We start from the raw sequence: 13,702 nt of genomic DNA, 5'->3' as shown, positions 1-13,702 counted from the left end.
TTCTCACTATTTCATAACACTTTAAAATTTTTCCCTCTTATACAATTTTATCACTTCACACAACACTTCAAATTTTTCTCATTACTTCATAAAATTTTTCTCACTACAACTTCATAACACTTAAAATTTATCTCTCTTAAACGATTTTACTACTTCACAACACTTAAAATTTTTCTCTCTCACACGATTTTAGTTTCGATTGTTAGTTTCTTTTAGATTTATTAAATTATTAAAAGAATATTTTTTTATTTTTGAAACAACTTAGCGACGGAAAGCATGATTTAAGACCGTCGCTAAAATTAGCGACGATTGTTATATGCTGACCGTCGCTAATTTTAGCGATGGTATATTAAACCTTCGCTAAGTAGCGACTGTTGTGAATAAAACCGTCGCTAATTTAATTAGCGAAAATCATCGCAAATTACACCTACCACAACGGATAAAAACCTGTTGTCGTTGAACGGACTTTCAACAACACCCTCAGTTACAACAGTTTTAAAAAGACTACGACAATGGATTTTATCCGTTGTCGTATGCCGTTTTTGTTGTAGTGAGGGGTCGGTCCAGGGGCTGGAGTGGTGTGGTTCGCTGCTGGCTCGAGCAGAAGTGGTGACCGTGAGACAGGAAGGGAACGCTCATGTTGTTTTATGATTCAGGTGCTTCGTAGCTTGGGTTCTGGTGGCTGGGCTGGTCTGGGCTGGGTCTGGGCGTGGTTCAGGGAGGGTTAGGGTCATGTGGGCTCGGTGGTGGCTCGGCTGGAAGGGTCCTAGACTAGATAGTAGTCCTTTTGCACCATGGAGACTCACGCGTAGCACATGTAGAATCCAGGACAAGTTTCAAGGTGAGTTTGAGCGAGTTAGGGTCATGTTCTTTGGCTGGGCTTGGTTAGGAAGGTGCCTAGTTGGGTTGGCTTGGGTTTGGCTTGAGGTGGCTCGGGCGTGGCTCGAGTAATTTAGGAGATGGCTCAGTGTGTCCTTATTTGTGTCAATTTCAAAAATTAAAGAACTAGAATTGAATCCATGGGTCCATGGGTATGGCTCATGACTTAGAAGGTTGGAATAAATATTAAAAATGTAATGTTTAAAATTTGAGATCAAAATATCGAGTTTTGGATTTATCCGGGATTTTATCGCCGCACGAAATGCTTATTGAATAATTAATTGAAACGCCTAGTTTTAAGCTTTTTAAAATTATGAAAAATTATATTTAGGCTTAAATAATTATTTAGAATAATCCCATGTCATTAAAAGTGAGAAAAAGATAAATTCGAGAATTTTTACGTCAAGAGGCAAAACAGTCTTTTCACACTTAGGAAAATACGAAAACGCTTGGCAGCGTCCCGAAGGGTCATAACACATGTTAAATGATATTATATGATTTAAAATGATGATTTTGATCATAATATATATTTTTATGATTTATTGTAAAGCTGTGCAATTTATACTGTTTAAAATGTTATTTTTGAAAACTGTCTTATTTTATGATTTTTAAAAAAAAGAAAAATATTTTGAGGGTTGTAAATTGACTGTGACAAAAGATATGATATATGATATATGATTTTGTGGGGATAACGTGAGGGCCAAGGCCTCAGAAGGAACCCATATACGGGCCAAGGCCCCAGAGGGACCCCGTGTATGGGAAAAGGCCTCAGAAAGACCCCGACGATCGTATTTCTACGGTGGAGCCTAGTGCACACCCCCATGGACCATGTGGAGCTAAGACTACAGTCAACCAAAGGATAAAAGCTAGTCACTTTCAAGAATCAAACTTCACCCAAAATGATATATGAATGAAAGCTTATGATTAAAATGGTTTTATGACATATGATTCATGATGATGATTAAAGCTATTTTTAGAATGATTTATTTATGCTCAAAGCTTATTTTAAATGTTTTTTTGAAGGATTTATTTATGCTTAAAAGTTATTTTAAAATGATTTTACGATTTATGATTTATTTATGCTTAAATGATTTTTAAATGGTTTATTTATGTCCAAAAGCTATTTTAAATAAAAATATGATTTTAATGCATGTGATTGTATATGTATTATTTGCTATCCATGTTTAGAACGTGCTGAGTCTTTAGATTTACTAGGTTTGTATGATGCAGGATTTGATGATATATGGGAGGTGCTGACGCTTGAGTGGATCGAGTGCAGCAGTACACACCCGAGAGCCTTTATGTTTCCGCACTAGCTTGATAGATTAATGATTTGAAGACTATGTTAATGATTTTTATGAGAGATATTTTTATGCTTAATTTTATCATTAGCCGATCTTTTTAAAGGTCGATTTAGGAAGTTTGGTTGGTCGATAATTTAGGATTTTATTTTATGCACTTGATATTTAAATTGTTAATTTATTATGATTCATGATTATGTTAAATTATTTTATTAGAATTTATGAATTAAGATTAGAAAAAAATAGAGGTCGTTTCAGTTGGTATCAGAGCCAAGGTTTTGAAAAAAAAAGATTAATTCTTGACTTGTTCATTGAGTTTTTATTTAATTTGAGTAGTCATAAACAACCACTCAAATTTCGTTGCTAAAGATTTGATAACTGAAAATAATAATTGCAAAATACAGTCTTCAGTGGAACGATACTCGTACTCGCGTACATTATACTATTACTTGACATCGGGCACTTGCGATTAATTTTCGAGCATACAAAATCATATTTTTATTAAGGATTCACAGTGCAAGTTTTGCTCGATCAAGTTTTTGGCACCGTTGCAATTTTATTTTTAGTTATTTTCTTTAGCATTTTTTATTTTTCTTGAGCTAACACTCCATATTCTATTCCAGATATCTCTTCCAGTGCATGCCAAAGTCACTTGACATGGAGCTTGAGCAGTTTGACCCAGAAATTGAAAGAACTTTCCGCAGAAGAAGACAGCAGCAGAGACTAAATGAACTGATGGAGAGGCACGAGCACGAGCATGAGGAGGAACACCATGAAGATAGATATGTTGAGCTACCACGCCGCATTCCGATACTAGAGTATGCCCAGCCTTCTTTGGATGGTGCATGCCCCAGCATTGTGAGGCCTATTGTGCGGGCAAATCACTTTGAAATTAAGCCAGCTATAATTCAGATGATTCAGAATACAGTCCAGTTTGGAGGATCTGCAGTAGATGACCCAAACACGCACATCGCATATTTTCTTGAAATTTGCGATACTTTTAAATTTAATGGAGTTTCTGATGATGCTGTTAGGTTGTGTTTATTTCATTTCTCCTAACGTGACAAAGCTAAAGCATGGTTAAATTGTTTGCCTGTTGGTTCGATCACCACATGGGAGGACATGGCGAAAGCGTTTCTCATTAAATACTTTCCTCCATCTAAGACCATGAAGCTGCGGTCAAATATCACCACATTTGCTCAATTCGAGCAGGAGTCTTTATATGAGGCATGGGAGCGTTTCAAATATCTATTACGAAGATATCCTCATCACGAACTGCCACATGTGATAGTCATTCATACCTTTCACTATGGCTTACTCACTCCTAATCGTACTATGATAGATTCTGCTGCTTGTGGAAACCTACTGAGAAAAACTGCTGAGGAAGGATATGAGTTATTGGAGGAGATGGCCGCTAGCAGCTATCATCCTCAATCTGAAAGGAACAACTAGCGAAGAAGTTCAGGAGTTCACCAGGTAACTGACCTTTCCGCCATTACTGCACAACTTGATGTCTTGAGCAGGAAATTGGACAGCTTGAATATGGGTGGCACGCTGAGCGTTTTCAAGAGATATTATGTAATAAGTGTGGAGGTAAACACTTTGCGAAAGATTGTCAAGATGGCAATCCCTTTTATGCGCAAGAAGAGCCACCAGTGAATCAAGTGGGAGTCCAAAACCGTCCAAGAAATGATCCGTATTCGAACACATACAATCCTGGATGGAGACAACATCCTAACTTCTCATGGGGTGGCAAAAACAGTCAGAATCGACCATAGGGAGGACAACCATATGGGAAACAACCAATGTACAGATCTGACCCTCCTAGAGAAGAAAAGTCCAATTTGGAGCAGATGATGTCAAAGTTCATCTCATCTACCGAAACTAGACTCCAAAATCAAGATGCATTGATAAAGGGGCTAGAGAATCAGATTGGACAGTTAGCTAAGATGATAGCAAGTAGAGAGTCGGGCACCTTGTCAAGTAACACAGAGACCAATCCAAAAGAGCAAGTGAAGGCCATCGAGTTGAAGAGTGGAAAAATTTTAGAGTCTAGAGGAACAGAAAAAATCAAGTACTGGATGAAGAGACTGAGTCATCAAAAGGTAAGTCTTCTAACTCTAAACCAGCACCCACTGCACAATCTAAAATTGTTATCCCTCCACCTTTTCCTGCAGCATTAAAAAAGGCTAAATTAGATGCGAAATTCGGTAAGTTCTTAGAAGTATTCAAGAAATTGCACATCAATATTCCCTTTACTGATGCTCTGATGCAAATGCCAAGCTAATGCTAAATTTCTGAAGGACATCTTAGCAAACAAGAGAAAATTGGAGGAACACATGACAGTAAATCTAACTAAATATTGCTCTGTTTTGGTGGAAAACAAGATACCACCGAAACTTAAGGATCCAGGGAGTTTTTCTATTCCTTGCGTGATTGGTGATATCCTTTTTCATAAAACTTTTGTTGATCTTGGTGCGAGTATTAATCTTATGTCCTTTATCCGTATTCAGGAAACTTGGATTAGGAGAACCTAAGCCAACAAGGATGTCCTTGCAACTAGCAGACAGATCTGTCAAATACCCGTGATGAGTCGTATAGGACACCCTGGTAAAGGTGGAAAAATTCATATTTCCAGCAGATTTTGTAGTACTTGACATGGAGGAAGACATGGAGATGCCCTTGATTTTGGGAGACCATTCCTTGCTACTGGCAAGGCTCTGATTGATGTTCAAGAAGGAAGTTGAGATTGAGAGTGGGCGAGGAAGAAATTACTTTTGACGTTTTTAATGCTCTTAAGCACACACTGCACACGGATGACTGTTTTAGAACTGATGCTGTGGATTCACTTGTGCGTAATTTTGTGCAGGATTCTATGAAGGACCCATTGGAAGCCACCCTCACAACTGAATTGAAGGAGGATGACTTGGACGAAGAGAAAGCTTGAAATAGTGGCATAATTTAATGCCAACCAGCCATGGAAAAAGCCAATGAGGATGAGACTGGAGGATTTGGGAGAGAGAAAAGATTTGACCCCTCCAAAGTCAAGCATCGAGGAACCACCAACGCTTGAGCTCAAGCCACTCCGCACCTAAAGTACGTACACCTAGGTGAGAATAACACTTTATCTATCATTATTTCTGCAGCTTTGACAGATGCCATGGAGGAAAAATTGTTGCAAGTTCTCAATGCAAAAAGGCATTTGCCTGGAAGGTGGCAGGCATCAAGGGAATAAGTCCATCAATCTGCATGCACAAAATCTTGATGAAAGAAAAGTACTCAGCCCCTCGTGCAACCTCAAATATGACTCAATCCAAAGATGCAAGTGGTAGTGAAGGCTGAAACTATTAAGCTTCTCGATGCAGGTATTATCTATCCTATTTCAGATAATGCATGGGTAAGTCATGTTCAATGTGTGCATAAGAAAGGTGGGATTATGGTGATCACTAATGAAAAGAATGAACTTATTCCCACGAGGACTGTTACGGGGTGGAGAGTATGTATTGACTATAGAAAGTTGAATGATGCTACCTGTAAGGACCACTTTCCCATTCCCTTTATTGATCAGATGTTGGAGAGACTAGCGGGGCATGAGTTTTACTGTTTTCTAGATGGGTATTCGGGGTATAATCAAATCACTATTGCACCTGAAGACCAAGAGAAAACAACTTTCACTTGTCCTTATGGAACATTTTCTTTTCGCCGTATGCCTTTTGGTCTTTGTAATGCCCCTGATACATTTCAGCGCTGCATGACTGCTATATTCCATGATATGATTGAAACTTTTCTTGAAATATTTATAGATGACTTTTATATCTTTGGTGCAACATTTGATGAGTGTTTGCAGAATCTGAGCTTTGTGTTGAGGAGGTGCGAGGAGACGAACCTGGTGCTTAATTGGGAGAAGTGCCACATCATGATACAAGAGGGAATTGTCCTAGGGCACAATATTTTGGAACAAGGGATTGAGGTAGACAAAGCTAAAGTAGAAATCATCAAGAACCTACCACCACCAGCTTCAATAAAGGGAGTTAGAAGTTTTCTAGGCCACGTCGGTTTTTATCGGCGTTTTATCAAAGATTTTTCTAGAATTTCCAAACCTCTATCTTCTTTACTTATGAAAGATGTGCCTTTTGAGTTTAATTCTGACTATCTGCAGGCATACGAGGAGTTTAAGGAGCGCTTTATGACGGCTCCTGTCTTGGTGGTACCGGATTGGGATCTATCCTTCGAGGTCATGTGCGATGCCAGTGATACTGCGGTTGGTGCTGTCCTCGGCCAAAGGCAGAACAAGGTATTTCACACTATATACTATGCAATTAAGACTCTAGATTAAGCACAATTAAATTATGCAACCACTGAAAAAGAGTTACTCGCAGTAGTATTTGCACTTGACAAATTCCATTCATACCTTGTTCTGTCGAAAGTAATTGTGTTTACTGATCACTCCGCCCTTAAATATTTACTTGCCAAGAAAGATGCAAAGCCACGCATACGTCGGTGGATTTTATTGTTAAAAGAATTTGATTTAGAAATAAAAGATAAGAAGGGTGTTGAGAATGTGGTAGCAGATCATTTGTCTAGATTAGAATTTATTAGTATTGACTGTGTCGATCATGCTATTAATGATTGGTTTCCTGATGAGCAGATATTTGAGGTGAAACACTGTCCTTGGTATGCAAATTTCGCTAACTTCCTTGTCACAGGCACACCATCACCAAATCTATCGTTTCACCAACGAAAGATTTCTTCTCTGACATGAAACATTATTTTTGGGAGGAACCATTTTTGTTTAGAATTTGTGTAGATTCCATGATATGAAGGTGTGTTGCAGATGAGGAGTTTGGTCAAATTCTCAACCATTGCCATGACCTTGAGGTAGGTGGTCATTTTGGACCAACAAGGACGGCACCTAAGATACTTGAATGTGGCTTTTATTGGCCAACCCTCTTTAAAGATGCTCGTTCGTATGTGCTAACCTGTGATAAATGCCAGCGGATAGGTAACATCTCTAACCGTCATGAAATGCCATTAAGTAATATTTTGAGTGTGAGGTTTTTGATGTGTGGGGGATAGACTTCATGGGACCATTTCCCAGTTTGTTCACGAAAAAGTATATTTTGGTGGCGGTTGACTATGTGTCTAATGGGTAGAGGCAGAAAGCATATGCCACTAATGATGCTCAAGTGGTCCTGAAATTTCTAAAGAAAAATATTTTTAACGGGTTTGGGACACCACAAGCAATCAATTAGTGATGGTGGCACCCATTTTTGAAACAAACTCTTTGAAAAACTTTTGAGCAAATACGGTCTCACACATAAGATTTCTACTCCCTATCACCCCCAGACGATTGGTCAAGTGGAAGTGTCGAACCGAGAGATCAAGCGGATTTTGAAAAAAGTGGTAGGTGTCAGTCGGAAAGACTGGTCAGTGAGGTAGATGATGCTCTTTGGACATATAGGACTGCTTTTAAAAACCTATAGGCAGTACACCATAAAGGTTATTGTTTGGTAAAGCAAGTCATCTACATGTAGAGTTAGAGCATCGGGCATATTGGGCAACAGAAGCACTGAACTTTAACTTTACTGATGCAGGTGAACGACGTCTTCTTCAATTGGATCCTTTGGAGGAATTCCAGAATCTGGCATATGATCTCGCACTATCATACAAGGAAAAGACAAAGAGGGCTCATGACAGGCGAATCATCGAAAGGGAATTCAAAGAAGGAGAAAATGTCCTACTCTACAACTCCCGGTTGCGAGTGTTTCCCGGAAAATTGAAGTCGCGATGGTCTGATCCATTCGTGATTTCTAAATTTTACCCATCGGGAGCTGTAGAATTGCAAGATGGAAAGGATGAGACATTTACGGTCAATGCCCAGCGACTGAAGAACTACATGGGTGGCACAGTTGAGCCACAACTTGGAATCACCTGGTTCCAAGGCAGTCCGAACTGACTTTGACCGACAGTCAAGCTCTCGTACTATAGATTGAGAACTACCTCTCTTCCCCTTATCTTCTACTTAATTGGACTTTATTATTTTAATTCATCTACTAAGTTACTTAATTGTTTGTTCGTTTGTTTTTTTATCTCTAGTTTAAAAAATAAAAATAAAAATAAAAACAAAAAAACATAAAAAAAAATTTTAAAAAAAGAATAAAGAAAAAAGATAAAAATTGGGTGAATGTTTGTGACCGAGCGGTAAACATTTACCGCTTGAGGGCGAACGCCTCTGACGGGATGAAATTTCCAGAGAGATTGGCGCTCGAGCGGTAATTTTTTACCACTCCAGCGCGCCTGAACATAAATTCGGCCTCCCCCTTCCCCTTTCTAATTCTACAAATTTTTTTTCCCTCAATCCCTAATTCTCACTTGCACTCACTCTCGTTTTTTGCAGGCAATATTCACTCCCAATATCAAGAATCAAGCACCGTGGCTCACCCTCATCCGTAAGAATCCGGTCATCTTCTTCTCTACGATCATCTTCTTCCCTCCGGTCACCATCTCCATCATCTACCACCATGGCACCCAAGAGACAAAAAGGTAATCCCGGCTCTTCCTCTTCATCTTCATCATTTGATAGACATCATTTTGTGAGTGAGGCGGCTAGGGCTAGATATGAACACGCTAAGATTCATAGAAACCCAATTGCCGAAAGGGGATTCCGTAGGCAAATGGAAGATAGATATTTAGGTCCTCTTGTGGAGTTCGGGAGGCATGGATGGGAATAATTTGGAAATCAACCTACTGCGGCAGTGGTCTCAGTGGTTCGGCAATTCTATGCAAATGCGGCGGAAGGGAAGGATGGTAAGGTTTTTGTTAGAGGTCGACTTTTACCGTGTGACTCTGTTACAATTAATGCACTATTAGAGACGCCTGAAGTTGATGACTCTCGATTTGAGGCATTGGTAGCCGATCCCAATTATGATATGATACTCGCAGCGTTGTGCCTTCCGGGCGCAATGTGGAAACCGTTGGGCGGGCCGCCAAGCTGTTTTGACGAAAAGTGTTTGAAAGCCGGAGTTGCCCTATGGTATCCATTTGTTGCCCGAAGGATGATTACGGTCTCGCATAAGAGCGAGGTGCAAAAAGAGCGGGCGGTGCTATTGTTTGCCTTGACCGAAGGGTACAACATCAATGTGGGAAAACATATAAATTCTCAGATCATAATGTGTGCTCACAACAGTCATGTCGGTCTCTTCTTCCCCACCATCATCTCGGAGTTGTGTGCAAGGGCATGGGTTGTTTTCTGGGATGACGAGGAATGGCTACAACCGGTGAAACCCATTTGTGTGGAGGACTTACAGCGGAAGAGCGCTAAACGACAAATAGACTTCCCCACTCGTGAGAGAGATGTGGGTGGATCGAGCATAGCAGCCTCACGTAGCCGGCCGCCACAGCCCTGCAGGAGAACCCAAAATGACAAAATGGATGAAGCTCTCGCCTTCATGGGGAATCAGGATTAGGTCAACTCAAACGTCAATGACCATTTTGCTTACGTTGAATCCATGATGCGCACTATGCTCGTGCACGGGGGCGTTGACCCAGGGACCATACCATCACCCCCGCCATTCATTCCCCCATTCCATTTTCAGTATGACTATCAGCAGCAGGGGAATGCTCCGGGCCAGAGCATGACTGAGGATAAGCCGTGATCAGGGGAGTTCACTGTTTCCCCTTCTTTTATTTTTTTAATTTTCTACTGCATTCTGTTTTTGGTTCTTATTGTTGTTTCATTCACTCATTTATTTTTCATTTTTGCCAATGTTCTGCATTCATATGTTCGTTTATGTGTTTCAGTTTTTTTCTTTGTGCAATGGGGACATAACACACTCTTAGTATGAGAGGATCATTTAGTTTGTGTCTTGCATGTGTTTCAGTTGATGGTGAAACAAGTGAGTTGGTAGCCAATGATGATTTTGGGTTAAATGAACTGCATGTTGCTTAGTCTTGTCACTCATTATGAATTCCCCGGTGAATTGTAAGTTTGTATATGCACACATAGTGGGTTTTGGTAGTAGTGTAAATGACAGTTGAGTTTAAAAATCTGTGGGAAAACTAGAAAAACATGAGATGCGAGTAGAACTTGAATGAATTTATGTTGACAGTCGTGACTGACCAGTGGCATACACTCGAGTAGAAAACTTTAATCCACCTGGAATAATCTTTGTCCCAATCGTGCATCGAACCTCAAAAGTCTCCCCCATAACATACCTAATATTCAAAGCACAGGGAGTATACATGAAAAAATTAGGTACAAAAAAAAAGAGAATTAGAATGTGAAGGAAAAAAAGGGGATATAAGTAGACTTGTCAAATTGGGCCAGTCCCGTCGGGCTGACCCGCCCCGCCATAAAATTTGAACGGGTTGGGTTGATAAAATTACAGTCCGTTTGGAGGTGGACCAAATGGGCTGAGCCCGTTTGGGTTGCGGGCCAAGGCGGGGTGGGCCTAAACGAGGCGGGCTGGCCCAACAAATTGGGGTAAGGGTTTTATATTTTTAAATGAGTAAATCTGCCGCAGGCCCGCATTAAATCTGCTTCTTCTCTCAAGCGAGTAAATCTGCCCGCTGCGTGTCTGCGTGAAGTGTTTCTGCTCCTTCTATCAGCAACTGTGTATGTATTTTTCATCATCGATTTTGACTGAATTTGGGGGTTTGATTTTGTTATCATTTCTCGTCTCTCTCTCATTTCTCGTTTCTCTCTCTCTATTTAGTGGACATGGCATGTGCTGCCATAGTTAGCATATGAATCAGTGTCTTTCAATTAGCCGATTCTTGGATGGCCATTTGTGGTCCTTAATACTCTGAATATTTAAGACAGCCATTAAGATGGAATTTTTTTTAGCAATGATGAGTAATATTTTTTTGAGCTTGTTCTATAAAGGTAGCAGAAATAAATTTGAAATGAATTAGGGGTTGTGGAAGTGCAAAGCTAGTAGATTTGTGGAAACACTTTATATGAAATATCAGTCTCTGAAATTAAAAATATTAAGTTCGTGAAGTTGTTAGATAGTTTGTTGGGATTGGGAGTGATTTGAGAATATGAAAATTGCTAAATCTCAGTAGCCTACTAAAGTCTTCGGATTGGGAATGATTTGAGAAAATGAAAATGGCTAAATCTCAGTAGCCTGCTAAAGTCTTGGGGAATCAAACAATGTACAAATGATCTCAGTTTTTTTTTAAAAAAAATTTATTTAGCTACTCTTTCTTGTAAAGGGGCCAAGCAGAAGATTCCATTTTTGAATGTACATTCTTTTGTTTTAAAATCGATGACTTCTCCGCAAGAATCAGGAAAAAGGGTCATATATGAAAATGAGTGTGTGAAAAAAAAGAAGCCTAATAAAGTTACATGCATGTGGTGTATTACTCTCCCCTTTGTGATTTTATTTTTCTCTCCTTTAATTTGAAATGAATCACTGGTATATTTGATTTCAGATTAAGGAATATTAGAAAGCTGGTATTCTTTATTCCAATAATTTGAAATTTAATACTTTTTGAAAAGCATTTTATTTTGTAATCAAACTCAGAATTAGTTAAGATTAAATATTAAAACATGAATATATCATGGTATGGGTTATTTTTAGCATGTTTGGATGGATGAAACAGTGACGTTCTAATGGAAATGGCATTAATTGTTCTTTAGTGGCTTTGGTCATTATTTTGCTTCCATGCTTCATAATTTGCACAATACCGAGGATTGATGTTTATCCATCTATTTTTTTTATTGTTGTTATTTGCTCGACTATTGGTTTTTATTTGCCAACAAACTTTGCAATGATGAGTAATATTTTGAGCAATGATGAGTAAATACTTTTCACTATTGTATTTGCAGATTATGGATTCTACCATAAACCAAAGTATTAACATAGATGATTCTGAGGAAATCGGAAACAACAAGCATGGTCAAGCGAAAGCTACATCAAAAAAGCCTAAAGAATATTCTGATGTCTGGAATTATTTTACGAAAAAAGAAATTGGTCAAGACGGTATACAAAGAGCCGAATGTAAGGCATGCAAGAAGGAGTATAAATGTGGGGGAAAATAATATGGGACTTCTACATTAAGGCGTCATCTTCAAAATTGCAAAATGGTAAAATTTCATGATGTTGGACAAATGATTATTGATCATGATGGGAACATGAGGTCAAAAAAAATAGATCAAAAAATTTCACGTGAGTTATTAGTTGCTGCTGTTATTAAGCATGATTTGCCATTTTCTTTTATCGAATATGATGGTATTAGAGCTTGGGTTAAATATATAAATCCTGATGTGCTTTGTATTTCTAGAAATACTCTTGTTTCCGACATTTCAAGAATCTACATGAGAGAGAAAGAGAAACATAGGCAAACTTTGGCCAACATAAAAAATAGAATTTGTTTAACTTCAGACGTATGGACCGCATGCACCAGTGAGGGATACATTTGCTTGAGTGCCCACTTTGTTGATGATGATTGGAAATTGAATAGTAAAATACTTAGCTTTGCTCATATGCCTCCTCCACACTCAGGAGTCGAATTGGCATCAAAATTGTTTGGATTTTTGAAGGAATGGCGGATTGAGAAAAAAGTTTTCTCTTTGACATTGGATAATGCATCAAGTAATGATAATATGCAAGGCATTTTGAAAGAACGACTCTCGTTGCATGATAGCTTGTTGTGTGATGGTGAATTTTTTCATGTTCGTTGTTCTGCTCATATATTGAATCTCATTGTCCAAGAAAGTCTCAAAATAGCTAGTGTAGCTTTGAATAAAATTAGAGAATCTGTCAAGTATGTGAAAGGCTCAGAGGGTAGGATGAGAAAATTTGAAGAATGTGTGAGAGCAATTGGTAACATTGACAGTGGTATTGGCTTGAGATTGGATGTGCCTACTCGTTGGAATTCAATATATTTGATGTTGGATAGTGCCATCAAACATAAAAAGGCATTTTCTTCTCTTCAATTGAATGATAATAATTATAAATATTGTCCTTCAATTGAAGAGTGGAAAAGAGGAGAAAAAATATGTGAATTTCTTGAGCCATTTTATGATACTACTAATTTGATCTCGGGTTCTTCTTATCCTACATCAAATTTGTACTTCTTGCAAGTTTGGAAGATTGAGGTTTTGTTAAATGAGAACTTGTCAAATGAAGATTTGGTGGTAAGTGATATGTGCAAAAGGATGAAAGAGAAGTTTGATAAGTATTGAAATCAATATAGCGTGGTGCTTGCATTTGGGGCTATTCTTGACCCACGAATAAAGCTTTCTATGTTAGAGTTTTTTTATTCGAAGCTTGATGATGATCCTATCAAATGCCAAGAAAAGATGTTGATTGTGAAGACAAAGTTGTACAAGCTTTTTGAGCAGTATTCTAACACCAATCAGACAAGTTCTTCACAACCAAGATCATCTTCTCTTACAATTTCACATACTCAAAGTGGAGGAGAAATTAAAAATAAAGGCAAAAGAATGTATGATGTAAGTATTAAAATGATTTATTTCTTTTCTGTTTCTTATATTCACTCTTTGGTTTGTTTTT

At 38.5% G+C, this 13,702-nt stretch overlaps 1 non-coding gene across 1 annotated transcript; it reads right to left on the bottom strand.

Moving 5' to 3' along the window:
* Positions 1-3,351: 3,351 nt before the first annotated feature.
* Positions 3,352-3,457, bottom strand: LOC142525719 (small nucleolar RNA R71). The gene has a single exon (XR_012815170.1). It is a non-coding gene; the product is annotated as a small nucleolar RNA R71 (small nucleolar RNA).
* Between the last annotated feature and the right edge of the window lie 10,245 nt (positions 3,458-13,702).

Source organism: Primulina tabacum, chromosome 14 (assembly GCF_025594145.1).
Source record: "Primulina tabacum isolate GXHZ01 chromosome 14, ASM2559414v2, whole genome shotgun sequence".
Classification (NCBI taxonomy): Eukaryota; Viridiplantae; Streptophyta; class Magnoliopsida; order Lamiales; family Gesneriaceae; genus Primulina; species Primulina tabacum.
Note: the sequence above shows the minus strand (reverse complement) of the source record. Positions and strands in the feature narration are given on the sequence as shown.